The sequence below is a fragment of the Paramisgurnus dabryanus genome, chromosome 1 (genome assembly GCF_030506205.2).
Source record: "Paramisgurnus dabryanus chromosome 1, PD_genome_1.1, whole genome shotgun sequence".
NCBI lineage: Eukaryota > Metazoa > Chordata > Actinopteri > Cypriniformes > Cobitidae > Paramisgurnus > Paramisgurnus dabryanus.
This window is the reverse complement of record NC_133337.1, coordinates 71,228,189-71,244,786: the sequence shown is the minus strand read 5'-3', so window position 1 is coordinate 71,244,786 and position 16,598 is coordinate 71,228,189. Positions and strand designations below refer to the sequence as shown.

The 16,598-nt window shown below is 34.9% G+C and overlaps 1 protein-coding gene across 1 annotated transcript in view; it reads left to right on the top strand.

Moving 5' to 3' along the window:
• Positions 1–16,598, top strand: part of becn1 (beclin 1, autophagy related) — a 521,809-nt gene that overhangs the window by 128,779 nt on the left and 376,432 nt on the right. The window lies entirely within an intron of this gene.

Genomic DNA, 16,598 nt, shown 5'->3' with positions numbered 1-16,598 from the left:
TTAAATTGTGATTTAAAAGAAAAAAACGTGTATCAGTTCTTTTTGAACATTTCCATCTGATTTTAACAAAACCATGATAATATTGATAACCGTGATAACTTTTGTCACTATAATCATGATATGAAATTTTCATACCGTCCCATCCCTATTAGAAATTAAATTGAAATAAAAGCTTTTACTGAGTTTAAATGCCTGAGATTAGAGTCTCTGTAAAATGTATAACTGCAGATAAAAGCAGCTTTGATTCAGTTTATCCACTGAGAAAGAGAAGCGTAAAGTGATGATTTGTGATTGGTGATAGAGGGACTGTCACAATCAAATAAACCAAATGAGTAGTTTATATTAAACTAAAGCAACAGATAATGTGTATGTCAAGACCATATAATTATATTTCGTATATATTATTTTTTATAGATGTCCAATATCAATTGACTTTTTTCTCTTTTATTAAAACCTGTCACCGCAAACATCACGCAGGCTTGTACTGCTTGCAAACATGCACACGCGAGTGATGGTTGATTTAAAATTGCTGTTTTCTGAGGGTATCTGCGTGCGTGGAAACCAGGCAGGTCTCTGCTTTTCATCCAGACCTTGACGCTTTGTGTGTTCGACTGGTGCGGAGCTGACTGATCGGCGTATGACATCAGAGTAACGCGAGAGCAAAGGTAAAGGCGGACCCTTTTGTAACATTTCGACTTGCTCTCGCGGTACTCTGATGTCCTCGCTGCCGAACTTCCTGCGCAGCGCCACATAAAGTGAAATGCTCTTTGACTGTTTGCAGCAAAGTACCAGCAACATGAGAAGTGGTGGCACGCAAAAGACAGTGAAGGTACGCTAAAATATAAAAGTGTCAGTACTGCGAGCACTGGTTTAGCGTCTTACATCGTGTGTTGCTCTTTCAACATCGCGCAGCCGCGCCCCTGCTCTCTGTAGTTTGTAGCTGGCGCTTCGGCATCTGTAAACAATAACTTCACCTTCTTTGATTTGATTGGCCTTCACATCATTTTGACTTTGACAAGTGCTTTATGCTGTTTGAGGCACGCCAGATAGAGATAGGCGTTTTACAGTATTTACAGTTAGGTATTTTTATTCAATTATTTAATGTCTTTTATTAAACTCAATGGGAATCTCAATGGTGGGCATGAGCCTGCGTGAGAAAATGGATGTGTGGCGTGAGAGCGTGAGAGTGGGGTCAATTGGGTGGGTCTCAAGGTGAATGCGTGAGAGTTGGCAGCTATGTGCTACCACACCATTACTACGACATAAACTTGCAAACCTCCCCTAACAGTAATTACGAACTAAGCTGTAACAAACAAGACAGCAATAAACTTATGCAAAACTGAATAAATATTTTAAACTTACCTCTAAAACCCCACTGGCGCTGTCATTGTCCTTTCGCGCCCAAACTTAACGTTACTCTACTCTGCGCTTCTAAACTGAGTGGCGGTTGGCAACTGAAGGGTCATTACCGCCACCTACTGGACTGGGTGTAGCCACTGATCTATATAAATGACTCGATTGCCCATAGAACGCTTGACGTAACTGCGTGAGGTGAAGCCAGCGCAGAGTTCGAGCCGCCATCTTGGTATACCCAACCGGCAGAGAGCTTCATTGACTTCCATTCAAAATCATGATCAAAATTTGCCCCCTTTACAGCGTATCAGTTACACAAGTTTAATTTTTAGGATATGTGTACGTTAATTATTTGTTAATTCTGGTGTTATTTGCAATGTTTTTGTTTTAATCGGGCAGTATAATGGATTTATAAAAATTTTTTTTTTTTTTATTATTATATATTGTGTTCTTTGGGCTATTAATTATTAATTGAGCAATAAATGAAAATTAAAGTTAATTTAAATTTCACACGATTTTTTTCTATAACACTTTACATAATTATATGCAAATTTGCTAGACAAACACTATAAGAGATATAAAAGCAACAAAAATAATGTTAGGTTATTTTTTCATAACTTTACCAATTCCTGCAAAAATAAAATTAAAATAATAAAATAAAAAATAAAATAAAAATTATAATTTCATTGATTTGTGATTATTAACCCATATGTGCCCAAATTTTTCTGAATGGTTTCATGCATATAATTGTGTTAAAAGTGTCCTCTGTAAACATGTTCTGCATTTATTTTCCCCATTTTTATTTTTATTTTTTTGAAAATCATATTTGAATGTGCGGCAACTATAGTTGCCGGTGGGCAAAAAGGTTGTATGCACCCCTTTAATGTCAAATTTTAATTCATTTGGCATCTTACTCAAAATAACGGCTTTCAACAGATCAACCTTTATTCATAAACACATTTATTATGTATAACAGTCAAAGAACATTGAACCCCCCCCAAAAAATGCATCTAGCTTATAATCTCTTGTTCAATTGAATTTTATTTATATAACGCTTTTCACAATTGTTAATTGTTGCAAAGCAGCTTTACATGAGTAGATGTAGGGGAAAACACAGAAAATCAATAGATAATATAAGAAGTAGAATATAGCAGCTAAGGATAAACCGTACAAGCGAGCGTATTAATAATGTAAAGTATACAGTAAAGTGCTAAGTTAAGCCAAAGTTGGCTGACTCTCCCGGGGACGAAAACCCCCCTAGGAGAAAACCCTGTGGGAAAAACTCCTAGAAGGACAAAAACCCTTGGGAGAAATTAATATATATATATATATTTATATATATGAACAGGGTAGGTATAGGAAGCAGGTAAGTGGATTAAACTGGTTCAGCCGGTGACCTTCACAGCAACAGGAAATGGGTCTGTTTGACCCATTGTCCTCGGGGTCGAGGACGAGACAGGGAGAGAGAAACAGAAATCTATTAGCGTAGGGGCCGGTCGCATGTAACGCAAGTGTCATGCAGTATTGCGGGACAAGTACAATTACTGGACATTTTATGTGAATGCTTTGCTAAAGAAGAATGTCTTAAGTTTAGATTTACGAACGCGTGCTAAGTGATATAAACTGTGACTTGTTCAGGTTTTTTATTATTATTTTTATTTATTTATTTTCTCTGTTGCATTCAGTGCTTTCTTCCAGAAACAACGGACCATATGTCAGCTCCAAATCAGTTCATATCACTTAGTTTATATCACTTAGCACATCGTTCGTGGCTCGACTTGTCGAGTCTGTTTTTCAAGATGTCTGCTGTCTGAATACGCGTAATGTGCTGTCTTTATAAAGTAGCTTCTTATTAAACTGTTTGTACAATTACAAAGTTCTCAATGCTACGGTTTGCATGTAAGGACCCTCATTATGCTACTGTGGTAGTGTGAGGCTATTTTGAGCCTTGTTATTGGTATTAACTAGCGATTTACTTGTACTTACTCTTTGCCCCATATATAGCGCTATACGCTAATCTGTTTTTATTGATAAAAAACTCTTTACATTCGATTATCATGAAACGCATCCCAGAGAACGATCTACTCTGTAACCATGTGTTAATTACCCCCGAGGTTCATTTTTCACCGGAGTTGTCCTTTAATCAAAATAATATGAAAATCAATCAATAAAATGGGCAACCAGTTTTTGGAAGGAGAGGAGATCTCTGTCTCCCTCTTTAAATGACCTGTATGAATGGATTTTATTCCCTATCAAATTAAGGTCTAATGGACAGTAGAGATGTTAGTTAAAGGGTTAGATATGATATTATGAAAGAAAAAAGCACTAAAAAAGACCAATAACCTTGATTATTAACCTATTGACACAGTATACACCATTTCCCCATGATATATGTACTTACAAGGCATTTGCCCACCGGCAACTATAGTTGCCGCTTGGACTTTTGACTAAGTATATAAAAAACTATAGATCTCTTGTAAGATTTGTTTTGTTTGGATGACTCTAGAGACCTTTATGATTATGTAGATACATAAATGTCAACCAATAATGTTTGTTAGTAAAATGAAAATTACCTTTCTTTGGGAGGATTTGCCTTCGCCATGTTTCTTGGAAGAAGAGGTAAGAAGTTGACAGCCTCATGTGACTCAAGAAGGAGATAAATAAGTTTTCTTTTCTTTTTAAATCCTTTATTTGGTTGTTAGCTTGCATGTCATTGAGAAATAAAACATGGATAACATCAAAGAAATTCTTAAAAAAAGGAAAATGACAACTATGCACTGTGGCAACTATAGTTGCCGGTGGGCTTAAATGAATTAATAATATCAGTTTTGACTTATGATTGTTGTTTGTTAATATAAACTTAGTTGGCAGTTTTCTGACGATGGTAAACTAAGGCATTTCTGTCTAAGGCATTTAAGTCATTTTTGTTAAACATATTTAAAATAGCTGTTGATTCCCCAAAATGATCATACATTTGAAATATTCTTGAACACTCACATATTTAGAGATGATCTGACCAGATAATTTTTACTTTGCTGTATAAAAGCAAAAAACTTGTCTGATGGTGGTCCTGGGGGGGAAAGGTCTTTAGGTCACAAAATGAACAGGACTTTATAGGATCATAAATATGTTCACTAAATTACACAAAAATTCACCCAATTTGATTTGTGTTAAAGTGTGCAGATTAAGCTGACCAAAAATCAACATTGAGTCAATGTTTGGCTTTTCAACATTGAAAAATAAATTTATTATAAACATTGATTCAAGGTTTGGATTTCCAACATTGAGAAAGCAATACATTAGCAACATTGATTCAATATTATTTAGCATTGAAATTTCAAACTTGACCATAATGATGATTCTGATGGAATTTCAACATTTAATCAATGTCACCTTGCTATCTGGGATTCCACTGAGGTGAATGTAAAAAATTTTTTTTTAACTAAAGAAAAGTGTCTTGGGGGTCATTTTGAGGTTTAACTTACACTGAAATCCAAGGCTACATTTTTACACATTCCTGTACACCAAAAGACTTGTTTGAGAACCGTGTGTGAAGTTGTAATGTTAAAGGGACACTCCACTTTTTTACAACCCCAAATCTGAAAAAATTGGGACACTGTAGAAATTGTGAGTAAAAAAGGAATGGAATAATTTACAAATCTCATAAACTTATATTTTATTCACAATACAATATCAAATGTAGAAAGTGAGACATTTTGAAATGTCATGCCAAATATTGGCTCATTTTGGATTTCATGAGAGCTATACATTCCAAAAAAAGTTGGGACAGGTAGCAAAAAGAGGCCGGAAAAGTTAAATGTACAGTCTTGTTCAAAATAATAGCAGTACAATGTGACTAACCAGAATAATCAAGGTTTTTAGTATATTTTTTATTGCTACGTGGCAAACAAGTTACCAGTAGGTTCAGTAGATTCTCAGAAAACAAACAAGACCCAGCATTCATGATATGCACGCTCTTAAGGCTGTGCAATTGGGGTATTAGTTGAAAGGGGTGTGTTCAAAAAAATAGCAGTGTCTACCTTTGACTGTACAAACTCAAAACTATTTTGTACAAAAAAAATTTTTCTGGGATTTAGTAATCCTGTGAATCACTAAACTAATATTTAGTTGTATGACCACAGTTTTTTAAAACTGCTTGACATCTGTGTGGCATGGAGTCAACCAACTTGTGAAACCTCTGTTATTCCACTCCATGATTCTTTAACAACATTCCACAATTCATTCACAGTAGTTGTATGGGGACGGCATTCGTCAAACTTTTATGACCCCCTCCCCCACCCTCTGACAGGTTGTGTTCTGACAGCTCGTGTTTGACAGGGGGCGGGACAATCAATCAAACGGTGTACAAGCTGTCTACTTTAGACAGCGAGTGTGTGATCGTTTATGACATGTCATTTAGTGGGTTGTTTTTCCTGCGTGTGTTTTATGTTAAGCCTATGCTGTAGGGGTGTAACGGTACGCAAAAATCACGGTTCGGTGCGAACCCCGGTTTTGAAGCCACGGTTCGGTTCATTTTCGGTACAGTAAGGGAGAAATGCAAACATTAAACTGCAGGTTGTTTATTACTTTAAACTTTTTTTTACAATTTGTTTACACTTTTTTAAACACTTTATTAAAATATAACAGATAAAATATATATAAAATGAAAAAATTATAAATAAAATACTACTGCAAAGTTATTTTTTACATTATTTTATAACAGAAGGTAACCTTCTCTTAAACTTTTTCTACTAAAACCTTGAACTAACAAATTCAATTCCTGAATACATTTATGAACTATTAGCCTACATTTTTGCCACTAAAAATTTTCTGTTTTGATTTATTTTGGATTGTTTAACTCACAGAATTGAATTGGCTATGTACCATCTCTGTATAAAAATAATATTACTGCTCTATGTGTAACTGCATAGCAAGCAACATGATGATACACTCATTTTGAGATTAGTGAGCTGCATACATAGCCATCTTTGATCTTTTGCACGTTTCTCCTAATCTTTGCTTGTGTTGTCAATGTAAGCTGTGACTTTACTTACGAACCCCTCCGCAGCTGAGTAACAGCTGAGTAAGCCCGGGTTACAGCTCTTCTCTGTCCCGACCAGCTGATCGCATTGTGACAATGATATGATTGACGTGATATGCAGATGAAAAATCTGATCACGCATTCCTTATTCTTGCTGTCACAGAAAGTGCGTCTCATGAATGCGTAGCAACGAAAGACGTGCATCCTCTCACGCACTTTTGAAAGAACAAAGCAGCGCGTTGACACGCGTTTAACATGCGCTTTTAGATACGACACGTAAACGTTTACATCAATAATCAAACGGATATACAACTAAGTAAATAAAAATCTTTCTGCGGGCCGAATTATGTTATATGTTTGACAGAAGACTTGCGCTGAACGCGGAGACTTCCGCCACTTAATATGTTCGTGCGGAAACGCACTTATTATGTTCCGCACAGGCGCACACAAAATGCATTCGGCCTTTCGGTGCACGTGCGCACCGTGCCGAAAGCCCTGAACCGAAACGGTCCGGTTCGAATACACGTACCGTTACACCCCTACTATGCTGTCATGTTTATTGACAGGTTGTGTTTTTGACATTTGCCGCCAGTGTTTCTCTCACCCATCCCCCCTCCTTTCTCGTCCGTGCGCGTTTCAACACTGCCTGTCTCACAGGGGTGCGTGTTGTAAACGAGTAAAGATTTCTAAAACTCAATGTTGGTAAAATAATTCACCATTACGTTGACAAAAAATGTTTATTTTAGATTTAGACAAATCATGAACAAGGCTATGATTAAAACTTTTGTTTGTAACATCACAAGTTATTTAATTAAATATTCCGTATACGGGTATAGTTTAAGCAATGCCCTAAGCCATTACTACAATCTTTAGACGATAGTCTAAACTAAATAAAATTTTAAAACGGTTCAGGAGTTCCGTGAATCTTTTCATGACCTGCTCTATAGTTTCACGCGTATTAAAGATCCGGCGGTGCCTGACAAAGCGCCGGGTGAATGTACATATATGCCATTTTAAAATAAAACTTAATAAATGTAATTCTGTCCACTATGGCAAAATAGGGGTTTATTTTAGATTTAGGGGATTCTTTAACCAAGTCTCTGATTAAGACATATGTATACGTGCACCGATGGTGACAGAGAACTTATATCTGACGTTAATAAACTTTTAAATGTTTTTAAGACGTCTTCACCCCATTTTAGGGGTTTATTTTTAATTAAAGGCTTCTTAAAACATGTGTGAATAGGTGTATATTATACAAAGAGTCTTATATTGTCTGCTCTGACAAAAATAAAGTATTATTTTAGATTTTAGGTGAATTGACTGCGTGTATCTTATAAATACAACTTGATAATACGTTTGTTTTGTCAAGAGACTTCTTTAAAGTCACGCAAGAATAAAATATTTTAGTTGTAACTGGTTAACCTTAAATGTGCTATTAACTATTTAACTATAAGCTATATTTTTCTGATCAGCCTCAAAGTTTCTGATGCTGATCTTATGACCGTGTGTGATAGATAATTCACAGCAGGGGCGGTTTGTAATCTAGGTAGAGTCTTTTAAAACTGTAGTGGTAAAATGTAATATGGTAACTCTGTCAAAAAGTAAAAGGTTTATTTTAGATCACAATCTATTTTATGGCAAACAATGCAGTATCTAAAAGTTTGTAACAACACAATTTTATTTAATGAAATACTCAGTACGTGTATAGCAATGAACTGTGTCAAAATCACCGGGGCCCCATCAATACTATATTCTTTAGACTAAAGGGTATTTATTTTAATCTAAATAAAATCTTAATCTTTTCATGCACAATATTCTGTTCACGCCATTAGATTGCGTTCCAGGGTTTACAATAGAGAACATACGCAGATGCGTGTTCATATCCACGTTAAGAAACTTTTTTAAACGATTAAAGACATTTTCAATTCATCTTCTGGGGTTTGTTTTAAAATAATGACACCTTAAAATCAACTGTGAATATGTGGTTATTACACAATAACATGTAATTCTGTCCGCTCCGGTATAATAAGGGTTTTATTTTAGATTTGGGACTTTCTTTAACCAAGTCTCTGATTAAAACATGTGAATGCGTGTACCAACGTTGTCAGAAAACGTACGCTGATGCGCTCATATATCTGGCGTTAAGAACCTTTTAAACGTTTTAAGACATTTCACACCCTCTTCTGAGTTGAATTCATTAATGTCATCTAATATCCACGAGTGTACATGTGTATTTACGATAAATGTAACACGGTACGCAATGCCAAAATAAAAGGTTTCTTGAACATGTTATTCCAGTGTGTGTTTCTTGTCTTGCGAGTGTTCGACATATTTATTGATGTGGAAAAAAAGTTTGTTGTTTGGACGATCAGTTTCAGTCTCTCTCTCTCTCTAACACCGTTATCACCCAGCGGCCCTAGTGTGTCTGAACAGCGGTGGTGTTCAGCGGTCCGTACTGTTTCTAAAACTCTGTGTTGGTAAAATAAAGGGTAATTCAGCCCCCCATTGACAATAACTAAAAGGCTTATTTTAGATTTTAGGTAGAGCACCAGAGCCTTATTTAGGGGAGACACTGCAGGATCTAAAAGTTTGTAACATTACAAAATTATTTAATGAAATATTCAGTACGTTTATATTTAAGCAATAAATTGTACCAAAACCTCCGTAGGTCTACTATTCTTTAGACATAAAGTCTATTTATTTTAAACTAAATAAAAGCTGATTCGCTTCACGAGATCTGTGAAGCTTTTCAAGCAGAGGGTTCTGTTCAAGCCATTAAAGATTGGGGCTCCGGCGTTCACAATAGAACATACGCGGATGCGTGCACATATAGGCCATTAAGAAACTTTTTAAACGATTAAAGACATTTTCATCTCATATTCTGGGTCTGTTTTAATCTTATGACACCTTAAAACCAATTGTGAATATGTGTTTATTACACAATAAATGTAATACTGAGAGCTCTGGCTATATAAAAGTTATTTTAGGCATATCATTATCCCATATTCATAAGATAATGATTAAAGCATGTTATTGCATAGAGCAATAAACACATGCACTCACATATCTGTAATACCACCAATAGCTCGTTGAACATAACAAAGTCTGCAAAATAATAAAGATTGATTAGGTTTTTATTAAGTAAACCTTTTAACATAAAGTGGAGAGTCTGTTGTATGTAACAAGAAAGATGCGATGACACAACGTAAAACAAGAGAGGCTACGTTTGTTAAACCACATATAAATTAAGATGCAAACATCTACAAATGTGCAATGTTTTTAATCTATTGGTCCCGAATTGAAAGGCTATACGGCCAAACTATTTCAAACATTGCCCATTTGTAGATGTTTGCATCTTAATTTATATGTGGTTTAACAAACGTAGCCTCTCTTGTTTTACGTTCTTTCATCACATCTTTGTTGTTACATACAACAGACTCTCCACTTTATGTAAAAAGGTTTACTAAATAAAAACCTAATCAATCTTTATTATTTTGCAGACTTTGTTATGTACAACGAGCTATTGGTGGTATTACCTGTTACAGATTCAAACATATTGCTATCCTAGTTTGTTTTGATGTAAAAGATTTATCAAGTAAATCTAAAACACTTTGCTTTGTTGTTTTAAACAGGTAGTACTACCTTTAAGAGTTTGACAAAATGTTACATAAACTACAGAAATGAACCCAACTGTGTTCATAAAAACAATCACAGATATATGTTGTCACTTACAAAAGAAAACAAGACGAATGATATAAGTATAATATTGTCTGTGCAGATACAACTAAGAACATCTGATGAGTTTTACAAAATCTCAGTCATTAGTTTATACTATCTAAAAAATTTTGAATAAGTGTGAAGACTAACTAAGTTTGAAAAGCAAAAGTTTGTTTCAAAAAATACATGGGTAAGTACATCTGATGAAATTTACAAAATCTCAGACATAAGATGACACTAACAAATAAAAACTATGAAAAACTTATCGAAAGACAAACGTATGAAGACTGCCTAAGTTAGAAAAACAAAATGTTTGTTTAAGAAAATACACAAGTAAGAAACATCTGGTGAATTTACAAAAGCTCAGACATAAGTTGACACTAACAAATAAAAAACTATGAACAACTTATCGAAAGACAAACGTATGAAGACTGCCTAAGTTTGAAAAGCAAAATGTTTGTTTAAGAAAGTACACAAGTAAGAAACATCTGATGAATTTACAAAATCTCAGACATAAGTTGCCACTAACAAATAAAAACTATGAACAACTTATCGAAAGACGAACGTATGACGACTGCCTAAGTTTGAAAAGCAAAATGTTTGTTTAAGAAAGTACACATATAAGACCATCTGATGAATTTACATAAGCTCACACATAAGTTGACACTAACAAATAAAAACTATGAACAACTTATCGAGAGACAAACGTATAAAGACTGCCTAAGTTTGAAAAACAAAATGTTTGTTTAAGAAGAAACACAAGTAAGAAACACCTGATGAATTTACAAAATCTCAGACATAATTTGACACTAACAAATAAAAACTATGAACAACTTATCGAAAGACAAACGTATGAAGACTGCCTAAGTTTGAAAAACAAAATGTTTGTTTAAGAAAAAAACACAAGTAAGAAACACCTGATGAATTTACAAAATCTCAGACATAAGTTGACACTAACAAATAAAAACTATGAACAACTTATCGAAAGACAAACGTATGAAGACTGCCTAAGTTTGAAAAACAAAATGTTTGTTTAAGAGAAAACACAAGTAAGAAACACCTGATGAATTTACAAAATCTCAGACATAAGTTGACACTAACAAATAAAAACTATGAACAACTTATCGAAAGACGATCGTATGAAGACTGCCTAAGTTTGAAAAGCAAAATGTTTGTTTAAGAAAGTACACACATAAGACCATCTGATGAATTTACATAGGCTCACACATAAGTTGACACTAGTGAAGAAATCTATTTACAATGTATGAAAAAGGCTAATATATGAATGCTGCCTAAGTTTGAAAAGAAAAGTTTGTTTCAGAAAAATACGCGAAACTAGGAACATCAGTAACAAACCATAGGTAAAATATAATTTCATGTTTGCTTATTATGCAATGATAGATGTTAACCTAAGTTGAACCTACCCCTCAGGCAAACCAGTGGTCTGCTCAACTTCATAAAGATCCTGTCATTGCTCCTGTCATTGAGGGGGTTTTGTGCTGTAAGTCGTAAAGCTAAAGACGCTGATTGACCTTAAAACCTAATCTAGCCTATATCAGGTTAGTATGTTTGAATAGTATATTTTTATTTTTTAAATAAGTGTTAAGGTTTACCTATTTAATATGTGTACATGATTTTACCGTTATGTAGAGGTACATCCTATCTGGTGTTGTTGATATAGATAGTTTAATGGAAGCACACACCACGTTTAACAAAACCACACACACACACACACAAAAAAAGTCTAGTGTGTCTCTGTAAGCCATGGCAATTTTTTTTGTCTTTAAAGAATTGTTTGTTGTCACGTTAGTGACTACCTGGCTTATAACATCGTCAACTTTGATAAATAATATATGCATACATTTTATTATTCCCCAAATGGATAACAGCTGGGTTTAAGGCTACATTAATTAAAAATAAACACCAAAATGTGATATAAAATGTCTTAAAACCTTTTAAGTTTCTTTAAATCACAAATAATGGATAACATGATTTAATCAGTATCTGTGTAATGAAGACTAAATCTAAAAACCCCTTTACTTCTTGTAAATGAGGGGCACAGACTTAATTTTTGGGCTTTACCTAGCTTCCTCTTCTATACGTTGCTTTAGTAATACGTGCAATTATAATATTGAGTCATAGCCGCAGCAAATTTAACTGCTCATGCTATCATGTATTTTGTTGTGCTATCTGTCGTTTTCTGTGCTTTTTACTGCTTCTATTTATGTAAAGCTGCTTTGAAACAATTGTCTTTTGTGAAAAGCGCTATATAAATAAAATTGAATTGAATTGAATTAATATCAAAGCTTTAGTAACAAACAGAGACATCATAGACCCCCATGCAAACACACACACACACACAACACACACACACACACACACACACACACACACACACACACACACACACACACACACACACACACATGCGCGACTCGTTGCTGCTTATGTGACTTTAGATATAAATTTACTCATACACACCTAGATGTTTAATTATGGATTGTGTATAAGAACGTTTTGATGTAAAAAAAAAATAAAAAATAAGATCGAATAGCTTTTGTCATAAAAGTCACAAGGTCCGTTTCATTTAAAAAAAAACATGTTTAAATCAGAGGCGTTCTAAAACTAGAAATGCTGACAGAATTGCATTTGTTGTATAATAAACACTTGGGATCAACAGTGGACAGAAAACCAGAAAATGGGGTCAAAATGTCTTAAACATTAAAAAGTTTTGTTTTTAAAACCATAGATATGTGAGTGCATGTGTTTATTGCTCTATGCAATAACATGCTTTAATCATTATCTTATGAATATGGGATAATGATATGCCTAAAATAACTTTTATATAGCCAGAGCTCTCAGTATTACATTTATTGTGTAATAAACACATATTCACAATTGGTTTTAAGGTGTCATAAGATTAAAACAGACCCAGAATATGAGATGAAAATGTCTTTAATCATTTAAAAAGTTTCTTAATGGCCTATATGTGCACGCATCCGCGTATGTTCTATTGTGAACGCCGGAGCCCCAATCTTTAATGGCTTGAACAGAACCCTCTGCTTGAAAAGCTTCACAGATCTCGTGAAGCGAATCAGCTTTTATTTAGTTTAAAATAAATAGACTTTATGTCTAAAGAATAGTAGACCTACGGAGGATTTGGTACAATTTATTGCTTAAATATAAACGTACTGAATATTTCATTAAATAATTTTGTAATGTTACAAACTTTTAGATCCTGCAGTGTCTCCCCTAAATTAGGTTCTGGTGCTCTACCTAAAATCTAAAATAAGCCTTTTAGTTATTGTCAATGGGGGGCTGAATTACCCTTTATTTTACCAACACAGAGTTTTAGAAACAGTACGGACCGCTGAACACCACCGCTGTTCAGACACACTAGGGGGCTGGGTGATAACGGTGTTAGAGAGAGAGAGAGAGAGACTGAAACTGATCGTCCAAACAACAAACTTTTTTCCACATCAATAAATATGTCGAACACTCGCAAGACAAGAAACACACACTGGAATAACATGTTCAAGAAACCTTTTATTTTGACATTGCGTACCGTGTTACATTTATTGTAAATACACATGTACACACGTGGATATTAGATGACATTAATGAATTCAACTCAGAAGAGGGTGTGAAATGTCTTAAAACGTTTAAAAGGTTCTTAACGCCAGATATATGAGCGCATCAGCGTACGTTTTCTGACAACGTTGGTACACGCATTCACATGTTTTAATCAGAGACTTGGTTAAAGAAAGTCCCAAATCTAAAATAAAACCCTTATTATACCGGAGCGGACAGAATTACATGTTATTGTGTAATAACCACATATTCACAGTTGATTTTAAGGTGTCATTATTTTAAAACAAACCCCAGAAGATGAATTGAAAATGTCTTTAATCGTTTAAAAAAGTTTCTTAACGTGGATATGAACACGCATCCGCGTATGTTCTCTATTGTAAACCCTGGAACGCAATCTAATGGCGTGAACAGAATATTGTGCATGAAAAGATTAAGATTTTATTTAGATTAAAATAAATACCCTTTAGTCTAAAGAATATAGTATTGATGGGGCCCCGGTGATTTTGACACAGTTCATTGCTATACACGTACTGAGTATTTCATTAAATAAAATTGTGTTGTTACAAACTTTTAGATACTGCATTGTTTGCCATAAAATAGATTGTGATCTAAAATAAACCTTTTACTTTTTGACAGAGTTACCATATTACATTTTACCACTACAGTTTTAAAAGACTCTACCTAGATTACAAACCGCCCCTGCTGTGAATTATCTATCACACACGGTCATAAGATCAGCATCAGAAACTTTGAGGCTGATCAGAAAAATATAGCTTATAGTTAAATAGTTAATAGCACATTTAAGGTTAACCAGTTACAACTAAAATATTTTATTCTTGCGTGACTTTAAAGAAGTCTCTTGACAAAACAAACGTATTATCAAGTTGTATTTATAAGATACACGCAGTCAATTCACCTAAAATCTAAAATAATACTTTATTTTTGTCAGAGCAGACAATATAAGACTCTTTGTATAATATACACCTATTCACACATGTTTTAAGAAGCCTTTAATTAAAAATAAACCCCTAAAATGGGGTGAAGACGTCTTAAAAACATTTAAAAGTTTATTAACGTCAGATATAAGTTCTCTGTCACCATCGGTGCACGTATACATATGTGACCAGTCACGGAAAGTAGGGACACAAGTCGGATCTGGGCATTTTGAGTTATTCACAGATTCTGAAAGTGCAGTTTCTAAGCTTTCCAACGATGTGTAACACATGGAAATCTGATAAGATTTGGAGAAGTTGTGGCCATTTGAATATAGGAACTCAGAAATACTCAAACCGAGAAAATCGAGACGAAAGGGACTCTTCTTTTCAGCTGGGGGAGACAATAGGGCTCATTTAAGATCTCATTTAGCTAAGCCATGCCCCCTGTAAAACCCTTTTTGAGATGTTCTAGCATCATATGTAGTATTTTATGACCAAATGACAACCCGCAAAAATAAACATGACTCTTTTACCTTTGTGGGGATCACAAGTCGAATCCAGTCTGTTTCAGATTATCCAATGACCATATTTGTCCACAAATGCGTATAATCCGTGAAATATAGATTGTTTACATCAGATTTCGCATGAATGTCTGGTAATACAATATAATATATAATCTGAAGACTATTTAAATCGTAACATGTAAGGGTATATGAGTTTACACTCCGTTAAACACATGAACCCGCCTTCAAAGTTTGTATTTAAAATAGGGAAGTAGTATAATAGATCATCCAAACAGCGCCGTCGAAAACGTGACATCCTTAAGAGAGGTTACCAATGGCTCGCTCGTTCCTCCATCAGCCAATGACTTCATGGAAAATATTGATAGACAAAACATGTAGCCAATTATATGAAGAATACAACGATATCTGTGTAACTTCTGTGTGTTTGGACTCATGCTGCGCTGCAAGAACTGACACACAGATGACGTCAAAGTACCGCGAGAGCGAGTCGAAATTAAACTACTCCGTAAGATTTCTTGAAGAGCTCTCGCGGTACTTTGACGTCATCCGACTGCGGCGCCGCATAAAGTCAGTGACGCGGCTGACGTACGATGCGGCTGACTGTTATTTGTTCCGCCCCAGCTTCTTTTATTTTTCTTTTGTTTTGTGCGCCCGAGCTTTACAGTCTGGGGAGACGCAGGCTTTAAGTTTGAAAAAAAAAAAAAACTTCGCAAACATGTCTGAGGAACAGGGCAGCGCGTCACTACAGTCACATGACTTCACGCTCGAGCCGGAAGAGAAGACAATGCTGAATAAAGTCGTAATTCTGCTATTTTTGGACCAAACTGTATTTTCGATGCATCAACACAATCTTACTGACCCACTGATGTCACATGGACTACTTTGATGATGTTTTTATTAACTTTCTGGACATGGAAACCATACATAGATTTTCAATGAAGGGGAAAGCTCTCGGACTAAATCTAACGATAAAACATCTTAAACTGTGTTCCGAAGATGAACGGAGGTCTTCCGAGTTTAGAACGACATAAGGGTTAGTCATTTATTACATTATTTTCATTTTTGGGCGAACTATCCTTATTTAGTAGTCACGCTGTTCCCTTTGGCGGCGGAGGCGAAAACACAAGCTTATACAGTATGTAAATATACACACAGACAATGATGCCCCCGCTGCACGCTAGAATCTCCGGAAAAACAAGCCTATTTTAACCGCAAAATGTACGCTTTTAAATATACAAAAACTGCTATCTAAAACATGGAGAGGCTTCTTCGTGATCTCAACTAACAGATTCTGCAATAAAACGAAAATCACAAATTTCGAAAAAAAAAACTTTGTTACTCATTTTCTCGAAACTTGTGCTGCCGACTTGAGTCCCTGGTTTCCGTGACGGGTCACATATGTCTTAATCAGAGACTTGGTTAAAGAATTCCCTA